Genomic DNA, 20,918 nt, shown 5'->3' on the forward strand with positions numbered 1-20,918 from the left:
TTTGTAACATAAGTAGGACATGTTTGAGAGAGGGATGCGTTTTTCAGAGAATTCCCATTCTCTGGAACAGGCTCCGAAAATGTATGAAGCAGAGTTCCTACCTATCCCTACTTAAGCACAACTTGGACCATTGCATGGGTAATCAGAAATTCATTCCTGGTCTGGCTTTTGTCTCTCTGATGGACAAAGGCAGTCAGTAAATCATCACATATTATAAATCAAATTTGTGGGTCACATTTGGGTTGTACAGCTAGGCTTATAAGGACACTAGTGGTCAGTAGCCTAGAATGCATCGAAGAACCTAAGAAGTCTCAAACATCTGAAGACCAAGGACAGTCCAACAAATCTGAATTAACTTACTATTCAAGAGACCTTGTGACCCCTTTCCCACCCAGGCCCCTTTCTTTCCTTCTAGAAAGTCTTAATCTCTATTTTTCTCTTTAGTAATAGAGTGCTTCAGACAAATAGGTTCAGCATTATGCAAATTATTCATCAGGGTTATAGATTGCAGTGGGAGGAAATTCCTCCTTTCCAAGGGGTCCTTCCTCATTCTGCTGGTAAGACTCTTGTTTCCACTTGTTCTTCATTGCATGCTGTCCTAGGATTTGATAGAACCACTTCCTCCTTCCCAAGTAGGGAAGGTTTTTTATTCAAGGATGTTCCTAGTTCCAAAGAAAGAAAATGCTTGTAGTCCACTTCTGAATCTTTCTTTCCTAATATTTGTGATGGTGTCCAAATTCAGAATGTTGTCCCTTCAAAACCCATTACCTGTTCTTCTTTTCAAGTTTCCTGGTAATACTAAACTTTAAAAAAAAAATGCTGATCACATCCCTGTTCATCCAGACATTAGACGTTTCTTAAGGTTTTGTGGATCTGGATGGATCACATGATCGGTTCTCTGCCTTAGCCTTTGGCTAGTCCACTGCACTGTGTTTACAGTGTCTAGCTCTAGTTATAGCTTATTGCAGGCTACAAGATATCCATGTTTTTCCATATTTAGATGACTTTCTTACCTTTGGAGAGTCTTTTTTCCAAGTGTCTGGAATATGTCTCTTGGCTAATAGAGCTCTTACAGGAGCTGGTATTCCAAGAGAACATTCAAGTGTCTTTCTCGTTTTTATCTTCAACAGTCTTTCTTGACTCCCTCACACAGGATTATGTTCCTGGGATGTCAAATTGACACCTTCGTTTTAACAGCTTTTCTCCCAGTATATCTTTTGTATAGATTTGTTTATAAGGTTTTCCACTTAGGCTTCAGTCACTGAGAGGGGATAGCTCAGGTTTTTGGGTCTTATGGCATCTATGATTCTCATGATACCTGTGCAAGGCTCCACATGAGAGATTCTGAGATCTTGACATCCACACCCTTAATCTTTTCAAATCCTAGTGCTGCGGTTTGTCAGAAGAGAAATCTTTTGGTATAGATCACTGATATCCTTAAATCCAGGTCTCCCCTTCTCCAAAGCAGTCCGTCACCACAGATGCTTTTGACTTTGCTTGAGGAGCAGTTTCAGGAGCAATAAGTGCAGGGGGTGTGGGGGGACACTAAGGGCAAATGCAGGCACATAAGTATCAAGGCGATGCTTGCCCTGGTCAAGGCACTTGACTCTCTCTCTGAACTACCTTTGGTCCCTGGGACATCTTCAAGTGTGGTTACAGACAATATCACAGTCATGTGACACATCAACAAGCAAGGGGACAACAGAGACTTTTTGCACACTAGCCACATTAGTTGGGATATAGTTTCACAACACAATCTCATTATATAGGCATCCTGCATTTCATCACAGCAGAACTATGTGGTAGACCAGCTGAGCAGAACCTGGGCAGACCTTCAGGAATGGAAACTAGATCAGTAGGGTTTTCAAGATTTGATCCATCTGAGAGGAGATCCTCAAGTAGACCTGTTTGCCTCCTCTCTAAACAGTCAACTGACAAGATTCTGTTCCAGGACTCCATGAAATTAGCCCTGGAAGACCAATACCTTTTAATTTACTTTACAGGAATATTACTGTATGCATTTCCACTGATATCCATGGTACTTCTGAAGATTCAGAAGTAATTCCTCAGGATTAATGTGATGACTCTCTCCTGGCCCAGGCAACTGTGGATCTCCCTTCTTTTGGAAAAGGCCAGGGGCAATTACCACAAGCTTCCACACAGACTGAGTCTACTCTCACAAGACCAGGGGTGTTTGATGCACCTTGACATCAGTCATCTTCTGTTAACTGCTTGGGTGATAGTGTCTTAATTCTTTTTAGATACCTGTTTACTGAGGACATGCGGCAGGTGCTAATGGAGGCAAGAAAGTCTGCTACTAGAAAATATTAGGAAATATAAAAGGTTTTCTAGTTGGTGCCAACAAAATAACCAGCACCTGTTTAGAGCTAGTTGTTCTCTGGTTTTATAATTGTGTGATCTTTTTCACTCCTCTGTCAAGGTTAAGTTGTCCTCTTGTTTCAGTCTGTCTGCCCATGTATCCTCCTCTTTCAGTGCAGTTTCATGTCAAAATTTTCTTGAAATGAGTTTTGCCCAACAGGCTTTCAAGAAAACTGGTGACCCCTCCTTGGTATATTAATTTTGTGTTGGAGAAGCTAACACTTGTTCCATTTAAACCAGCTAATCTACCTGACATGAGATTCTTAACCTGTAAAACAGTTTGTGATTGCTCTGACCCCCCCCCCCCCAAAAGAAGGGTATCTGAGTTGCAGGCTCTGGTGAGTGAACCCTATCTCATTTTCTGTAGGGATAGGGTTTCTTTGAGAAGTAATACTTTTATACCCAAGTAGTATCCAAGTTTACTTTAAGCCAAGCTATCCTTCTCTTTTCTTCCCTGAACCTAAAAATGAGGGAGAAAGGATACTTCATACCTTGGATGTGCACAGTCAGCTCGGATATTTTCATGGCAGAATAAACTATTTCAGATCAGTTCATTTCTTGTGATGGTAAGAAGGGACAGCCTGTGTCAAAACAGACTTTCCAAATGGTTGTCTAAGACCATTAACCTTTGTTATACTCACCATAACAAAATGTATTCCAGGCACCGTCAAGGACCACTGTACCAGGGACTTTGCTTCATCTATTGCTTTTTGGAAAGGGTTGGATTCTCTAAGCATTCTAAAAGCTGCTGCTTGGTCCTGTGTACATACTTTTGTAAAAGCCTGAGTCTTTTTCTAGGTCTAGATCAAGCTTTTCCAGGACTATTCTTGGATTTATGGACTCTAATCATTCCACCGCTCAGATGTAGTTAGCGGAGATCTACCCATATAACTAACTGCAGCTTAGCTCAATAAGATGAACATAAAACAGTTATGCAAGTTAAACTTTCCATAATACTAGATGTTTGTATGATCACTGCTGCAATAGCCACATCCTTCCTCCAAACCCCTTGTTTTTTGGTGTATTTTTATTCCAGGGTGTGGACACTTTTGTTCCTAGCATTGTCCTATCAGGGCTGAACATCCTTGTTTCTCTGCTGGCAGGGAGGCTGTGAAGGGCTTCACGCCCAAACTTGATTTAGTCAGCTCACGTTGAGCTGCTGGGCCAATATTGCATCACTGAACGCTTACAAAAGCGAACAATTAATGAACCCCATGTAAGCGAAAGCTTACAATGTCGAAACCTCAGAACAGCGATTCCCCCCACACCCCCCCTTAAATATACCGACTCCGATATCGCACTACAGTGCCGAAAACAGCATAGTAACGGAAGCTTAAAAGCCGCTTTGCTATTTTTCCTTTTCATTCATTTACGTTTGATCGACTCATTCGACAGAATGCGTCTTTGATCACGTAATAGGAACCAGAGCTGCTTAATAGTTTGAGTGCATGGAAAATGCCCTGCAGCTTTGGAAACTGGCCAGCTGTTATATCCTTGGCAGGATCAGGGTGTAACCCATATAGTTGAGGCTACTGCAGCAGTGATCATTTTTTTTTTATCTACTATTATGTCGAGTTCAACTTGTACAACAGTGCTTTACCTGTTACTGAATAAAAACAAATGATGAGTCATGTACAAGCTGAACTCCCAATTTACAACAAATAAAAATACCTTTGGAATACAGAAAACCGTGTTCAATATAGACACTTAAGTGCTTTCCCCGGCAACCTGGAAGCTTCATCAGAACTGTCTTTTTTTCAAAACATACACATGTTTTATAACAAAATAAGACATCACATGATTAAAATTGACCAGTAAGAATCATAAAAATAAATATATACATAAAGATGTATAACTAAATACATACATGTTTAAAAATACATAGAAACATTAAATGTTTAAAAATTCCAGTGCTTATATTTTCACTAATACTGAAGCGTCTATCTGCAGCAAGGAATCATTGCCACCTAAGCACCATTATTTCTAATACACTGCTGTAATTCCCACTTCTTAACCTTAAACACAATTGACAGGAAAAAAAGAAATTTAATGACATTACAATAAGATGTTTTCTTCCTTGCATATAGATGTTCAGATATTCTTTATGAAAGCATTCTAATAATTTTCCCAGTAGTAGAATCCTTCACATACATTACTCCCGTATTTTCACATGTAGAGTGCAAATTGTCACTGAAGGTCATTTTCATATGCATTAGATACAGCATTGGTCTTGAATCAGTAAATTTACTTTTCTTTGCCGTTTCCACATAGAAATGAACTCTGGTTTATCTGAAATGGGATATAATAGAGTACTCCAGTTTTTAAAATCTTGCCTTTAAAATTCTTATGCTTCTTATAAATTTTTCTTTTGCATTTATAAAAATAAATGTTTCAAATATTACTTTACTTATAAAAAAATTAAAAATATAATTCTCAGTAACTGGAAGACTGTACATTCAAATTTATAAATATTACTGGTAGTCATTGGAATCTACAGACTATTTTTATATTTATTAGATATCCTAGTTTTGTATGATAGACCACTATGCAAAATTAGAGGCAACTTCAAGTCCAAATTAATCAATGTTTTCATTTGCAGCAATATTCAACATTTCTTTGGGGTATCCTTCATCCAAAAACAGCTCAATTAAAGGTTGTATTGTAGTGATATATGTACACATTCTAGAGGTTCGTAAATATAGCTCAGAATTTAACAAGTTCAAAAGATGTGCATTTCTTGTGATCATATTGCAGTTGATTTATAGGTGAAGTTTAGGACAACATAGTAAAAATAAATGGGTTTAGATAGCAATTATTAATGGCTCCAGGTAAAATCCCCGGTTTTAATGAAGATAACTTTAAATGTTATTTAAAATTAAGTACTTAATTTTTTGTGCGTTGTTTTCTAAATGTGTTTTGTATTTTATAGCTATTAGTTGACTTTGATTATGGGAGGGCTTATTTGGTTATAAAATGTCTGTATATATTGACACAAGACGGTACTGATGAAGTTCTAAGCCGTTGGGAACAAGAGTGCTTCTATATTGAGCATTACCGTTATGGATTCTAAAGGTGTGTTTTTTTAAGTACAGAAGTTACCCAAGGAATCTGTAGTTCCTTTTAATATTTCTTCATACTTCTCTGGTAAATATGCTGTACTGCACACATCTGGTGTGTATAGTTGTTTGATTAGTCTGTACTTCACTTTCAGATTATCCTCCTGAAGGCTAAGTACCATTTTCTTTAATGTTTGTGATGTTTTGTACAAAGATGTTTTGAATTTGCTTTGCAGTGGTGTGTGCCTGTTTCCACATAAACTTTACAGTAGGCTTCCTGACTGAATTTCTCAGATCCGAAGATTATTGCTGTCCTTTCAGTGTCTTTGTGAACATTTCTGTTTTGTGCATGTGTAAATGTACTTGGCTATAGGCAGCTGGTGGTATGTTCCCTTATAACATCAGCATTAGCATTGTCATCAGTCACCTTTTTTCCCATTTTCTATGCAGGGGACTGGATGCTGTGCCAGCTGTCACCATCTCCCTTAATTCAGTGTCTGTCATACTTGACCATCACAGTTTTTCTCTCACTCAATCCATCGATCTCTTTGCTGGGCATCCTCGTTTTTCTTCATGTCTGTCTCAAATTGTTTTCACCACCACATCATCTGGTTTCCTGTATACATGCCTGAACTAACATATTCAGTTTTTTTTAAACCTTCTCTACAGTTGGAGTTACTTTAGCTTCTATTCTAAGCCATCAGTCCTTTTTCTCAGTGTCAACTCTACTGCCTGTGCCAGGCACATCAACTCCATCACTGTTGGTTTCTTCATCTGCTAACCGCTCTTATGTCTGGCATCTACATGCAAAGCAATTGGCTTGTTCATATGCTACTCTATGGTGTTGGAGGACCTGTAGCTAGTTTGTTGGGAATTTTAAGTTTTCTTCTTGAAATATTTCCATTCCCAAGCTGTCTCTCACTCATTTTCTGGCTTTGGCATTTTCACAGTTGCAGATATGTTCCTCTGTATCACGTTTCTGATTTTGTTATATGAACAGTTTGTTTTGGACTCCTCACACGTTAATTAGTACATGTATGTATGTATTTATTTACTTAGTTACTTATTTACTTACCGGGAAAGTCCAACTGGACACAGGTCCTTTTTCAGCGGAGGCCCAGGGAGAAAAGCTGCACGAATAACCGTAACGTTTAATGCACAAATTATGATGATAAAGTAAACAAAATGTAGTACACATAAGAAAATACAAGTTTGTTACATCGTAACAACAAAACCTAGGCTTTGAACATGGCTAGTACTGCTTGTAAAGTATGACTTTTGTCAAGATATAAGGTTAAGACAGGCTGGTAGGAATAAAAGATTAAACACAGGGGAAGAAGTTTTATATGGCTGGGGTATACTGTGATGTATCAGGGCATTCACGAGGGGTTAGTACAGGAACATAGCCACTTGTGTTTTTAGATGAGCTTTAAGTGATGGCTTAAAGTGGTTAGAGGACGATATTGAGAGAATGGAGTTAGGAAGGGAGTTGCATGTACGAGATATATAGCTGGAAAATAAAGATTTTCCTGCAGTGTTGGCCTTGGAGACATTGAGTAAGTAGTGAAGTGGTCTGCTGGTAACTGTAAGGAAGGGTGAGATTTTGTAGTGCAGGGATTCTGCTTGGTTGTGTTTATAGTTTTGTGAGTTAGAGAGAGTTGCTTGTGAAGTCCATTTTAGCTTAAAAAGAAGGTACAGAATCCTTAACTGACCATTCAACTATGTTTGTAATGCCTTACAGGCATTCAGTTATTCAGGCAACAGTTCTGTGGGAATACATTTCTTGCTGGCAAGTACCAAATGGGCATTTTAAGGATTCTGTACCTTCTTAATGGCATATTAAATGCATAGTTTGGAGCTTGCATTAGATAAGTGTTATCTACTAAAACATTTTTAGTCTAGAAATGTGAAGAGGTTTAAATTTGTTGGTCTTTGAACCACTTAAATAAAAGCAAAGGATAATGCTTGCAGATGAATACAAATGTGGATCTTACATTTCTTTGTTACAGACACCATGCTGTTCTCCCAGTCTTTTAGCTGTGATTGCTTCTTAGTGACACAAGCCTTTTGTTTTGTTCAGCTACTGCTTTTTTTTAGAAACAAGCATCATTGGTATAGCTTCTGGGTTTAATGTCTAGGGAAGCTTCATGAGTTTGTAAATAAATTGGCATTGTCCTCTAGGTGTCATTTTTGCTACTCTGGATAGTAACGGAAATATTTCTGCGGGTTTGGGAAAGTACACTTGTTCTGTTGTTTCATTGTGTGAATTCAGTTTGCCTTTCCTAGCTTTCAGCGCCCCCCCCCCAAAAAAAAAAACAAACAAACAAAATATTAGGAGTCTTCACTTTGGTGCAGCTGTTTGAAAAATAATGATGTACTTTTTAGTCTTGTAATGTGAAGTTGTTCAATCTCGACATTTATTCTTTACTGATGGGGTTGATAAAAAAACAAACAAACAAAATATTAGGAGTCTTCACTTTGGTGCAGCTGTTTGAAAAATGATGTTGTACTTTTTAGTCTTGTAATGTGAAGTTGTTCAATCTCGACATTTATTCTTTACTGATGGGGTTGATACGGCCGTTTGCAAAGCTCGAGGTTTACCAGTAGCTCGAGACAAGCCCCTTATCCCATGATGCACTGCTGGAATTACCTGAGATCTAGTTTGCCGCGGCACAGATCTCAGTGGTTCCAGTTCGCTCTAGCCTATTTTGAACAAAAAATCGTGTTTTTGCAAGTTTTTCTATAACTTTTTCATATTCTTCATAGATTAGCCTTATAATAGTTATTGTAGTTGCTATAAGATCCCGTACCCTTTGTGTGCCTTTTAATAGTTAGCTTAATTGTAGTGGCCTTGTGTTTTGCCTGGTTCGTTAGTGTGTGTTTCCATATTATTCTAGTTGTTTCCTATATAGAGTATAGTTATTCATATTTAGCTAGTGTTGGCCCCCTTTTTCTTCAGGCCATTGTTTAGAGTGTGTTTTATATATTACTCTAGTTTATTCCTGCCTTTTTAGGCATGTTAACTTGAGCCTAAGAGTAGTTTTGTGATACAACTGTCTGGGACTTTTAGGCTGTTTTTAGGGTTGTGTGGCTTTGTTTATAGTGTTAAAGGATTTTCTTGGGATTTGTCTGAGGATAAGGACAAACACCCAAAGTCTGGATTCAAGAACTGTCCAGACTGCGGGCAAAAGATGTCTGTGACCGATGGGCATGTTCAGTGCGTTTTATTGTTTAGGTGCTATGCATTTGCAGGAGTTCTGCAGTATCTGCCACTCCTTTTCCTTTAGGGTATTATTCGAGAGGAAAAGGAAGCTTATGGATCGAGGCTTGCTGAAGCATCCTTTTGCCGAAGCTTTGAGTGACCAGGAAGGGGCCAGCAAGTCCTCCAAATCTTCAGGAGACTCTAAAGTTTCTACAGAGTCAAAAAAGTCTAAGAAAATGGAGGATTCTGGGACATCGGCTCCACAGCCTTCAGAGCCGACTGTCTGTCTTCTCGTTTCGGAGCCAGCCCACAGTTCTGGAGCCGGTCTCTGAGAGATCTCCATCTCCACTCCTCTAGGTCTTCTGTCAGCTTCTCGGATTTGGATATGGACCGATTGATGCAGAAGCTCTTACGGGCACCAGGCCTTGCTAAATTGTTGTCTGCTCAGACCCTAGCGTCGGAACCAAAGACCACCACCCCGGATTTGACTGCTCCTCCTCAGAGCCAAACCGGACCTTTGGAGCCAGAGGGGGCCGACCTGCTGAATCTGGAGCCAAGACATGCTTCAGTGTCATCGGTTCCATCTACTCTGACGTCCTCTGCGCCGACTGGGGACCCTAGGAGCCAAAACTCTCCTATCTGGTCCGGGGAGGATAGTTGCACTGACTTGGGGCCTCGGCTCAGATGAGCTCTGCTCCTACTTCTGGCTCGGAGCCCACGGCCTCGTTGCGGGAGGGGCTGGCGGTTCCTTGGGTCAGTCGACTTCTTCTCATTGGAGCCTTGATGCCTTCGAAGCCACGAGCAGAGCCATATCCCCAAAGACATCCTCAACACCATGTCTACTTGGACTCCCCACAGGTGTCTTGTCAGAGTCAGAAGGGTCCCCACGATCCCCCTCTGAGGATATCTCCTTTGCGGAGATACTTGAGATCCTTAGGCAGAGGGGTGATTGGCAGTCCAAAAGCCCTATTTGAGGACGAGTCTGTTCTCCTGAAGGCTTTCGGGTCTCAACCTTCCACCTCTTGGGTGTCTTCGCTTTTCGATGAGCTCATGCAGCTGGTCTCTCGGACGGCGTGGGAGTCATTGGAGTCAATGGAACCTGTCCCTCTGAGGCCTAATAAGTTCATTTCTGCCCCCGTAGATAAAGCCTTTTTGTCCAAAGGAGTCTCTGTTGATGCCATGGTGGTGGCGGCGGCCACCAAAAAGGAAATGTCTGAGACTTCCTCATCTATCCATACTCCAACAGAGAGTCCAGGATCATGGATCGATATGGGAAACGCATGTTTAGTTCAGCGACTTTTACACTGCGATCCGTGAACTATTTGACCCATTTCACCAGACTGCAAAGAGATCTCCTTAAGGGGTTGGGAGATGCTCTTCAGGGTACTGTAGCTGCAGGGGCTTCCTACAAAGTTGGTGCCCAGCTTGCTACCCTAAATTCCTTTGTGAACTCATCCATGTGTCTCGTATCATATGCAGCCGATGGGACGAGTAGGGCAGCGGGTACAAGAATTGCTCTAAGACATTCCTGGATGTGCTTGTGTTCCTTTGCGAAGCCCTTTAAGTCTTCATTTGTCAACACCCCTTTTGATGGCTCATCTCTCTCTTTGGGCAGAAAGTGAAGGAAACTCTGACCAGGTGTGAACAGGAGGGAAAGACTCTGTTGTCAGAGTCCGTTTTTCCACCCCCTACTCGACCTTACCCCAAAGGCCAAAGGGGAGGGAAAATGTGGTTCTGAAAAGCCCAAGGAGCTTTTTAGGACACATATGGCGAACCCCCCTCTAGGGGCAAAGGAGGGTGTAACACTGGAAGATGCTGCCCTCGCGGCAGAGGGGGTCCGCAACACCAGGGTGACTGAGATCATTTCTCTGGTCAACTCTATCGGCGCTACTGAAAGGAGGCCCGGCTATCCTGCTCTGGAGGCAGTCAGGTGTCTCTTATCTTTGTACCCAGACACCTGGAAAGATATAACAGATGACAGCTGGGTACAAAGTATTATTTCCAGAGGGTATTTCATACCGTTCTCCACTCCACCCACACCCCAGGAGAATCCCGGACGTTCCACCCAGTTACAGGGAACAAGCAACTATAGAGGTCCACAAGTTGCTAGAAAAGTCATCCAGCCAGTCCCAGCAGACCAAACAGGATCCAGAACTTCAAGATTTTTTTTGGTCCCAAAGAAAACGGGGGACTGGAGACCTATTTTGGACCTCAACAGACTCAACCAATTTGTGAAGAAAGAGAAGTTCCGGATGGTCACGCTGCAATCTATACTTTTTTTAAGGACAGACAATTGGATGTGCTCGATAGATCTCAAGAATGCGTACTACCACATAAAAATGGCCAGGCCATCCAGAGATCATCTGCGTTTCTGGCTGGGAGCCAATCATTATCAATTTCAAGCCCTGCCCTTTGGTCTCACTCAGGGGCGGCTCGTGGCATCGGACTGCAGCCCCCTCAGCTAAATAGTAGTAATTGTTTGTTTTAAAAAATAATGTAAAAAAAATACCTTTTTTTTGTACTTTAAAACAAATTTCGAGTCCGCGACTCGGAAGTACGCGCATGCGCATTGCGCACTTTAACCGCCTCGGGCTGCGGCGGTTTTAAACAGCTTTTTTTTTTGTTTTCATTGCAGCCCAGAGAATTGGAAGGGGCTCAGACTGCGACGTCCGCAGGCACGTCATGACGTGCTTGCTGGGCTAAATGCTCCTGATTGGTTGTCGCTCTCTTCCCGGGCTTTATGCGCTGGGAAAAGAGCGAGAATCAGTCAGTCAGTTGTCGGCTAGTTTGTGGATTGACCTTTTTGGCTTTTTTAATAATTTTTTTTTGTTTTGGCATTAATTGGATTGGACTCGGACGGGATTTTACTTATTTGGGTGTGCTAGAGAGAGAAGGAAGAACAGAAGAAAGAAGAAGGAGAAAAAAGAAAGAAAAGAAGAAAAGAACAGAGTGAAGGTGCAGAATTAAAGTAAGTATATATTGTGCTATTCGTGTCTGGTCAGAGTGATATCACTACAGTGTTGATGTTGAATCTGTTAACTTATTTGCACTAGTAATCGACTCTCCTCTGCTCACTGATGTGATTGATACAGTGAAATCTGACTTTGAAGTGCCCACCATGTCATCAGCATCAGCTATATGACATCATCCACAAACAGTTACTACAAAGCAAAGTCTATAATATAAAACAAACTGCAATGCCCATGATGCACAAATAAGTGATACAAAACTATCTACAATAAGCACAGATGGAAGGGAAGTCGTGAACTTCATAGAGATTCTTCTTGTAGCTAAAAAGCACTGTAGTGTGATAATAAGCTGGCACTCCTGCACAGTTTAACTGGAAATAATTTCCCGTGTTTTATGTCCACAGCAGGCAGCATTTCTCAGTTGTCACATAAAGTAAAAATTTAGCTCATGAAAGAGTTCATACTTCCATGAACAAGGAGAAGAACTGGCTCTGAATATGTTTAAAAATAACTAATAAAACCAGTAGTTACTTCACTGTTAGCTTTGCTTTAAGTCAGCCATATGCAGCCTGGAAGATTAATTACCCAACACAATTACAAATGAAATCCTGCATATAAGATCACCACACACATTTGGGATAAAGTAGTGTTGGCCTAAGTGACTAGTAAATCGCAATATGTTCATAAACATTTTCCACTGTTGGATTGCGTGAGCTAAAACAGGTATGAAAAGTTGTTAAAAGCCAGTTGGTGCCTACAGTACGACAGCCATATAAACTGTGTATTACATGGTGGTGGTGGATAGAGAATAAGGCTTGAACCCTGTACCTTAGGCCCATGTGGCAAGAGCTTGAATTCCCTACCCACCACCATTTGTAAAACATTTGCAGATTTTTGCCTCCTATTTGTTTGTTCTGTCGTCATAAAAGTCTGTGGTTTCTGTAGTTTTGTTACTTAACACAGCCAGTAGTGCAATGGTAGTATTATTGCCTGACAGCTACAGGTTGTCTGGTTTGATTCTTGGCTGTGGTGCCTTCTGTGTGGAGTCTGCATGTCCTCCCTGTGTTTGTGTGGGTTTGCTCTGGTTTCCTCAATGGATATTTGTCCCTATTGTTGGACTGTATTCCCCCATTATTGGCTTCGTCCAGGTTATTTGTGTCAAGGTTGAGAGCTATGGTGATAACTGAACTCACTGAATATGTTTGGGGGCTGTATTCCCCCATTATTGGCTTTGTTCAGTTGTTTTGTGCTAAGATGTTGACAGCTATGGTGAGAACTGAATTCACTAAATGGTAGCCATTTAAGTTTGTCTTCCTTTCTTTCATAAAACAGATGATTTGGCATAGTGGTACGTTCCTATGACTGTTTTGCACAGGGTCCTGGGTTCAATACTTGGCAGTGAAATGTATGGTGGCAACACAACATTTTATTCTAACAACTTTCCAACATTATACAAGCAATGTTTAAAATGTGTCCCTGTTTTTTGGTCTTCTGCCTCCAGATTTCTTGTGCTGCAAAGTTCAGAGATGCAACTGAGTGTCAAGTAGATTTTACAAGGGGAACAAAAATGTAGTGCTGCTTATGCCAAGTCTGCTTGCATTGTTAATAGCACAATAGGTAGTGTACTTGCTTTTGGTGCAGAAGGCTGTGGGTTCTACTCCCAGAGTAGGTAGATGCATTGCTGATACTGTACTGTATTGTAAAGGGGGTGGATGCTGCAGTCTTTTTTGGTAAAGATACCTAGTAACTATGAACCTGTTATCAGTTTGCCATTCATTCCCTAATGCAATATTACTAGCTTATCATTTTTTAATGCAACTTAGGCAATTTATTTCTCAAGGGCAACAGGCACTTTATTCGTAGATGAAACAATGAAATATAAAGTTTGCTAGCAGCAACCTCTTCATTAATTACAGATTTCTTTAATGTGGAATTATTTAGATGACTTTTACTTCTTCAGAGATTGTGCATATTTAATGATACTGGTGGACTGTAGAAGTTTGAGTAGACTTTTATGATAGATATGTTCTGAATTGGGCAGTTTTGTCATTATTGGTGCATGCATTTTGTTTCATTGTTTACTGGAAAAATGTTCAAAACAAATTTAAAATGCCCTCTAACAACTGTGCTATATTGTGCAAGGAATATAATTTAATACAATCAGGAATGTGTATCAAAGACCACGTGTATGTTTTGTGTGCAAGGGGCCTATGATTTGAAAACGGCCAAAAGTTAATCTTTATCTGCCACTGGCAAAATGTATTTTCTTTGAATGTGGGTTTCAGTGCTGTTTCAATGAATGTGAGTTTCAAGGGCAGAGAAGTTTTAATTCTAAGTCTGTTTTCAATATGAGACAGCATTGCTTTGTTTAGTAGATGTCTTAGTGTCTGTGCTGTAAAATGCAAAATAAAACTTTCAAATGAAGTCCAAATCATCGTAGAAGTAAAGCATTATGCACATTAGTGTTTATGGTAAATGGGGTGAAATAGCCAAGTAATGGTTCATTGGAATGGCTGCAGGGAGGAGGCTCCATTCGACCATGATTTTGTGAGGGGGGAAGGGCGGCAAACTCAAAGACTGCCCCGGCTGAGCTATACCTCTCAACTGTCCAGATTTTCACAGAATTAATAGATTTTTTTCTTCTTATTTTTGGTTTGTTCCTCATAAAATGTGTGGCTTTATGGCAAATAATTTAGGAATTAAGTCACTAAATAATGACAGACACTGGGTTTCAGACTTCATAACCTTCAGAAAAATGCATGCTAAAGCAAGACCTGTTATTCTATCAATTGTCTCAGTTTATACAACAATTTATAGTACTGTTTATATGTTCCCCCAGTATATTTGGCCTTGTCCAGATTTCCTGCATTAACAGATTGACAGGCACATGCAAATAAATTGCTTTATAGAATTAGGCATAGCCAAACCTCTCAACTGTCCCCGATTTTGGTTCAAAATGTTGTTCTTCCCCTAATAATCCCACCGCAAAATGGCAATTTTGGAAGAAAACGTGGAGGGCTTACAATTAAGAAATAACTGTAATAATCAGAGTTATAGATTACTTTTATTTCAGAAATGCGTGCAGATTATTTTATTTTGTCAGCTGCTCAGGTTAGCCTTAGTAATATTAAAAAAAACTGTCCCTTCTTTGACTGGTTTCCAGCTGTATTGTGTGGCTATTTTATATTTTTGCATCACATTTTTGGTCCATTTTTCATAAAATCATGTTTTTTGGCAAATTAGTGGCAAATCATTAAAGACTGAAGTTAGAAAATAATGACAGACATTTGAGTTTCAGATTTCATACCTTTCAGAAAATTCATACTAATGCAAGACCTACTATTATCTTTCTAAGTTTATAAGAGCAATATTTAAAAATTGTCCTTATTTTTGAGCCTTTGTCCCACTTCTATGTATGACTCTGTCCATATTTCTTGTTCTGAGGTTGAGAGGTATGACAAATATGTCAGGCCCATCACAGTCAGCCAGAGACATTTCAAATTGTGACATACTTTTTGCACCCCACTCCCCCATGTAGTGAGTCTGGATGTGTCCAGCCAAGGCAAGGAGCAGTTATGCAGTGTAAATGTGCGGAGTATCCCCCCCCCCCCCCATCCAAGGTAGACACAAGTGCTACTTTTATTCTATCCTTGATTTTGCAGAATGTTCTGGTTTCGGTCATATTTTTTTTACTGTTGATTTATGCTTATTACTCAGAAAGTGCCTGTTGCTCTGTGTTTAAGTAGCAATGCTTTAATGACCATCAGGTAAGCTTGTCTGAGATTGTAAGATGCAATTAAGCTTTAATAAGCATACTGTTAAAGAATTGCCAACACTGAAAGCCTTTCTGTTGTTGGCATGCAGATAATACTTGCATAACTAGATAATGTATAAGCCTTGGGTATCGAAATGCACATGACAGAATTTGTAATAAAGTACAGGATTACATTATTTTAAGAAGCTCATTATATTAGTTGGAGACTTGCAGTCATCTTTGCAGGGTTTACCTGTAAACCAAACAGATGCCAATCTAGAATGTGTGGTCCATTACCTGTACAGTAATCCTTTTAAGCAATGTATCTTGAGCTTGTTTCTTGTTTGCTTTTCATTTTTTACTTTCATCATGGTTTCCCCATGAAACAAGTAGATAGTTGTCAGGCAGCAGGTCTTTTTTGGATAAGAAGCATTTATTTTTCTTCTACACTTCATTGTGCCTTGATTGGACTCTCATAATGACGGTTTGGCATGCAGGGCAGCGTATTTACTTAGTTACAGTTTTTGTGGTTTTGAGCATAGCTCCTCCTCTTTCTAGTTGACCACACCCCTTCCCATTGACCCTACCCATTCACCTGTCTCCTGCAGCCCCCCTTTGATTTGAAGTCACCAGCTGCTACTGGTCTCACTACAGCCCCCAGAGTGTTCACCAAATGCATGGCAGTGGTCACCTAAGGCGTCTAGGACTCCAGATGCTTCCATACTTATATGATTCGCTCCTTACATCCACCACCAGGCATCAACTGACTCAGGCAAGGGAATACACTCTGACACTGTGCAATCACGTAGGCATTTCAGTCAACTCCGAAAAGTCTGCCTTGTTGCCATCGCAGCATATCGTCTTTATAGGGGCAGAGTTAGACACTTCAGCCACCACTCTACGACTACCAATCAAGAGGGTCTTTCTTCTTTGCCAGCATGTCAGCTTATTGGTGTCGAAGGACAGAGCACCAGCTGCAGAAGTTTTAAAAGTATTGGGTTTGATGGGGCAGCGATCTTGGCCATACCATTAGCAAGGATGCATATGCGGAGTCTTCAGTGGCTGCTGTTCACTCAGTGGTCTTATCAGGAACTTCCAATGAATCACATGATTTTAATTACGAACTCTTACAAGAGAGATCTCCAGTGGTGGTTGACGTCTCTTCATGTAACCATAGGACGCTCCTTTGTACTACCCCCTCCAGTAGCCACTGTGACCACAGACGCTTCCCTGATAGGGTGGGGAGGCATTTACAGGGAAAGACTGCCCAAGGCACATGGACGGATCAAGAGTCACATCTACATATCAATGTTCTGGAGATGAGAGCAGAACTTCTGGTGTTGCAGTACTTCCAGGACTCTTTTTCCGCTAGGGACGATTGCAATTCAGACAGACAATGTCGGTGGTCTGGTACTTGAACAAGCAAGGCAGGACTAAGTCTTACCCCCTTTGCTGAGAAGCCCACAGAGTTTGGCAGTGGGCTGTCTCCTCCCAGCGCTTTCTGTTGGCAACGCACATCCCAGGGAGATCCAACGTGATAGCAGACAAACTGAGCGGGGCAGTCCTGTTTCCGCACAAGTGGTCCCTCAAACAAGAGATTGCGGACAGGATTTTCCACAAATTGGGCCAGCCTTGCTGTGCTCTTTTTGCCAGTCACATCCACACGAAATGCAGAAGCTACTTTGCCCTGATTCCCCCTCCGGGAGAACCCCCAAGAGACACACTTGTATACGATTGGTCCCGGGTCTCCTCTATGCATTTCCTCCAATCCCGCTAATAGCCAGGCTTCTACAGAAAGCAAGGTCTTTGGGAAGGACTATCATTGTTATAGACCCTCATTGGCTTGGGCAGATTTGGTTCCCATTTCTTCATCATCATCTCTTGGAGGATCCATGGATTCTGCACCCAGTTCCGGACCTTCTGACACATCCGTCGGGGGAGACCTCCATCCTTCCTTGCAGTCACTGAAGCTAACAGCTTGGCTGTTCCAGTTCCCCTCATAGCCAGGCCTCATAATCTTTCTAATAAGACAAGGCAGATCATCTTGTCTTCCCATAAGCCGTCCACCAGAAGATTATATATTAGTAAGTGGAAGAGATTTTCCATATGGACCTCTAAGCAGAACATTGATCCTTATCAAGCCGCCTTGACGTCCATATTAGAATTCTTGACTATGATCTTTAATAAAGGAGCTGCAGCTGCTGCAGTTCGGGTCCAGTTGGCTGCTATATCTAACTTTCATCTCGGAGTTGACGGGCTAAACATTATGTCCCACAAGTTGTTCAAGGCCTTTCTCAAAGGAAACTTTCACATGAGGCATCCAGTGAAAACTCCTCATTCTCCTTTGAATCCAAACTTTATGCTATCTCATATAATTCTTCCCCCCATTTGAACCAGCATCATCTTGTGATCTCAAATTTTTTATCATGGAAAACCATATTTCTGGTGGGTATTACTTCTGCCCACAGACTGTCAGAACTTCAAGCCTTATCTATCAGCCCTCCTTATTTAATTTTTCCATGCTGATAGAGTATCTTTTAGGACAAACCCCTCCTTTTTGCCCAAAGTTTGTTCGGAATCTAATATCAACCAAGTCATTGAGTTGCCAGTTTTTTTTTCCCTAACCATTCCAATAAACTTGAGCATATGCTGCAAAAACTTGACGTTCACAGACAGCTCAGATATTTGGACAGAACAAAAGATGTTAGAAAATCAGACCAGTTCTTTGTCTTTCTCTGAAGCCAGAAAAGGTAGACCAGTGGCTAAAACAACACTTTCAAAATGGCTATCTGATTGTATCACCTTTGTTTATTCAGTTGCTAATATACCCTTACTACACAAGATAAAAGCTCATTCTACCAGAGCAGTTTCTACATCTTCTGCATTCCAAGCCAAATTGCCCCTTGATAACATTTGTGCTGCAGCCACTTGGTCTAAACCTCATTTATCACTCATTACAAAGTTGATAGGCCTCCAGGGACAGGGCTTCCTTTGGGTCTATGGTCCTGAAGAATGTACTCCAGTGAGCCACCCGAGATTGAGGGTGCTAGGGACGCTACCCATCAGTAAAGAATGAATGGCAAGATTGAACAACTTCACATTAAGAAGTTATGTACTCATAATAACATTCCATGTGAGTTGTTTCATCTCGCCTTTATTCTTATGTTCCTCCCTCCATCCCCCACCTTGCTGATAGTTGAGCTAGAGGCTGGTCTCATCCTGGTTACTCAATTCTTCCTGTCTAGGGGAAGGTAGTTCTCTTACATGGATACAGTACACGCAGCAAACAAGATCTGAGGTAATTCCAGCAGTGCATCAAGAGGCTTCGTCTTGAGCTACTGGTTAACCTTGAGCTTTGCAAACTGCCATATCGGAGCCGATGGATTGACTCCGAACCCCATCACTAAAGAATGAAGGTGAGATGGAACAACTCGCATGGAATGTTATGGCGAGTACATAACTTCTTTTTTTAGCACTTCTGTCCCATTGATGACACAGAGTGGCCAGAATAGGATGGCACTCTCCACACACAGCTGTCTTTGATATTTTCTCATTTCAGTTGTTTCATAGTATTTTCTGACAATGCTATGTGCGGCATTTGTCTACTTTAAAGTATACATTGTCTTAATTCTCAGTCTATATTCATGAGTCAATGTCATGCATTTTTCAAGCTTCAGTGAACCAGCTATTTTCTGACTTACCAGTAAGCAACCCATTTTCATATTTTTGTTCAGTAATACTAAAATTCTTTTCATCACTTTTTTTTTTTTTTTTTTATTCTTTGACACATCTTTGCAAAATGCCCCATTTTACCATAGATTTTGAAGTATTGATGAAATTCTGGACAACTTCCTGTCATGTGTATAGCTTTAAGAAGACAATGACAGCAGGTCATTGATTATTTTTCCCTTCTCCGTCCTCTTTTTGTTTGCTTGATGTAATACTGTACACTGTTGTTTTTTTAATGAATCATTTACAATTAAAACTATTCTGACTTTATTTTTGATGTCTGTTTTAACCCATATTCTATTCTGCATTCATGCTTTCTTTAGATGATGCTTTTAACTGTGCAGTAGTAATTTTACTTGCATATGTATACAAACCTTCCAAGAAACAACAATTGTAAATAAAGGAGGATGTGAGCCTTTTTAGTGGAAATTATGTGAAGCTCTTGCTTGAAAATTATAAAACACATAACTGGTCATCGGGCAACAGAACAGCACAGTGTAAGCTGATCAGTTGTATCTGATATCAGTTGCATTTCATGTTGGCTTTAAGTATCACATTAATAGACTTTCAGTTGAACAATAATTGTAAGACAACAAAATCATTTAAAAAATGTTGTTCTGACGTGCCGTTATAGTGAAAGACAAATATGCTCACAGACCCAGAGAGCCAACAATTTTAAGTCCTATAATCTGATCAGGCAACTTCCCCAACAAAGTGGAGTATCTGCAGACCACGTTGAATGAAATGCTAATTCCAATTTCTCCTTATTTTACTATTTAACCCCCCCCCCCCCAAAAAAAAGGTTACTTGTATAAAGTCACTGGTGGAAGGTGAAGTAACACCCCAAATAAAAAATCTGATTATAATCCTTATGGCTTTTTTATTTTAAGTCACTTATGTTGTACTGCAGTAATTGAAGGCAATGTAATTTTTTTGCTTTCCTAAACTGTCATCAAGCAATTGTGAACAAAGGTTGGGTTGTGAAAAAAAAAAGCATACAGACTTTATCAATAATACTACTCTATTTTTGTGCTTCATGCAAACTATGAATTCCAAAACCCACCCAATTACCCATTTTTATTTGCGTGTAAAGTAGTTATATTTCATAACCTTCCAGCCAGGGCTAGCCTTAGGTGAATTGTTGTCTTAATCGATTGGTTCCATGATTCTGAGGTGCATTTCCGAGTTTATTTTTAAGCATTTCCATCCAATGATCTGAAGAAAAATTTTGATTTAAGAAAAATTGTCTTGCTCTCTTTTTTTTTTTTTTTTCCCAGCATATTTTAACACGCAGTAAGTGACCAAGATGACACTGTAATAACTGTGGAGGAATTAATTGTATTAAGCCATAGCCATAGGTGCTCTTCATGCTCTGAGGTACATTTCATTTTTTTAAACAACCTTTGTAATCCACTGACAACCTAAACAAAGATCACAGTGTAGCAAAGAAGGTCAAGTTACTCCTTCAGCTTTGCTTTGCCCTGAATCCTTTCAACACACACGCTAATTAATTGACAAAGTCTACACTGTAATAACTGCGGAAGAAACTGCATTCTACATGGTTAGATGTGCATTTTAGAGCTTTTGCTTTCCAATTGTTGTTGGCCAATGATGATCTGAACAAAAATCATGACCAAGGAAAGAAATTCCATCTGTCTTTTTATTTCATGGAAAAATAAGTTGTATTCAAGGTTTATTGCTTAAAGCTGATAAAATAGTTTGCAATAAACTGAGAAGAGTAATGCTTGTGAGGATAAATTGTACCTTCTTCCCTATCCTTTCAAAATAAGTCACTGTCACCTTCGGTGTATTTTCCCCCCACCCCCAGT

The 20,918-nt window shown here is 40.3% G+C and overlaps 1 protein-coding gene across 4 annotated transcripts in view; it reads left to right on the forward strand.

The window, feature by feature from the left end:
- Positions 1 to 20,918, forward strand: part of OXR1 (oxidation resistance 1) — a 4,227,902-nt gene that overhangs the window by 2,644,744 nt on the left and 1,562,240 nt on the right. The window lies entirely within an intron of this gene.

This window comes from Protopterus annectens, chromosome 3.part0, assembly GCF_019279795.1.
Source record: "Protopterus annectens isolate FY-2018-M chromosome 3.part0, PAN1.0, whole genome shotgun sequence".
Lineage (NCBI taxonomy): Eukaryota > Metazoa > Chordata > Ceratodontiformes > Protopteridae > Protopterus > Protopterus annectens.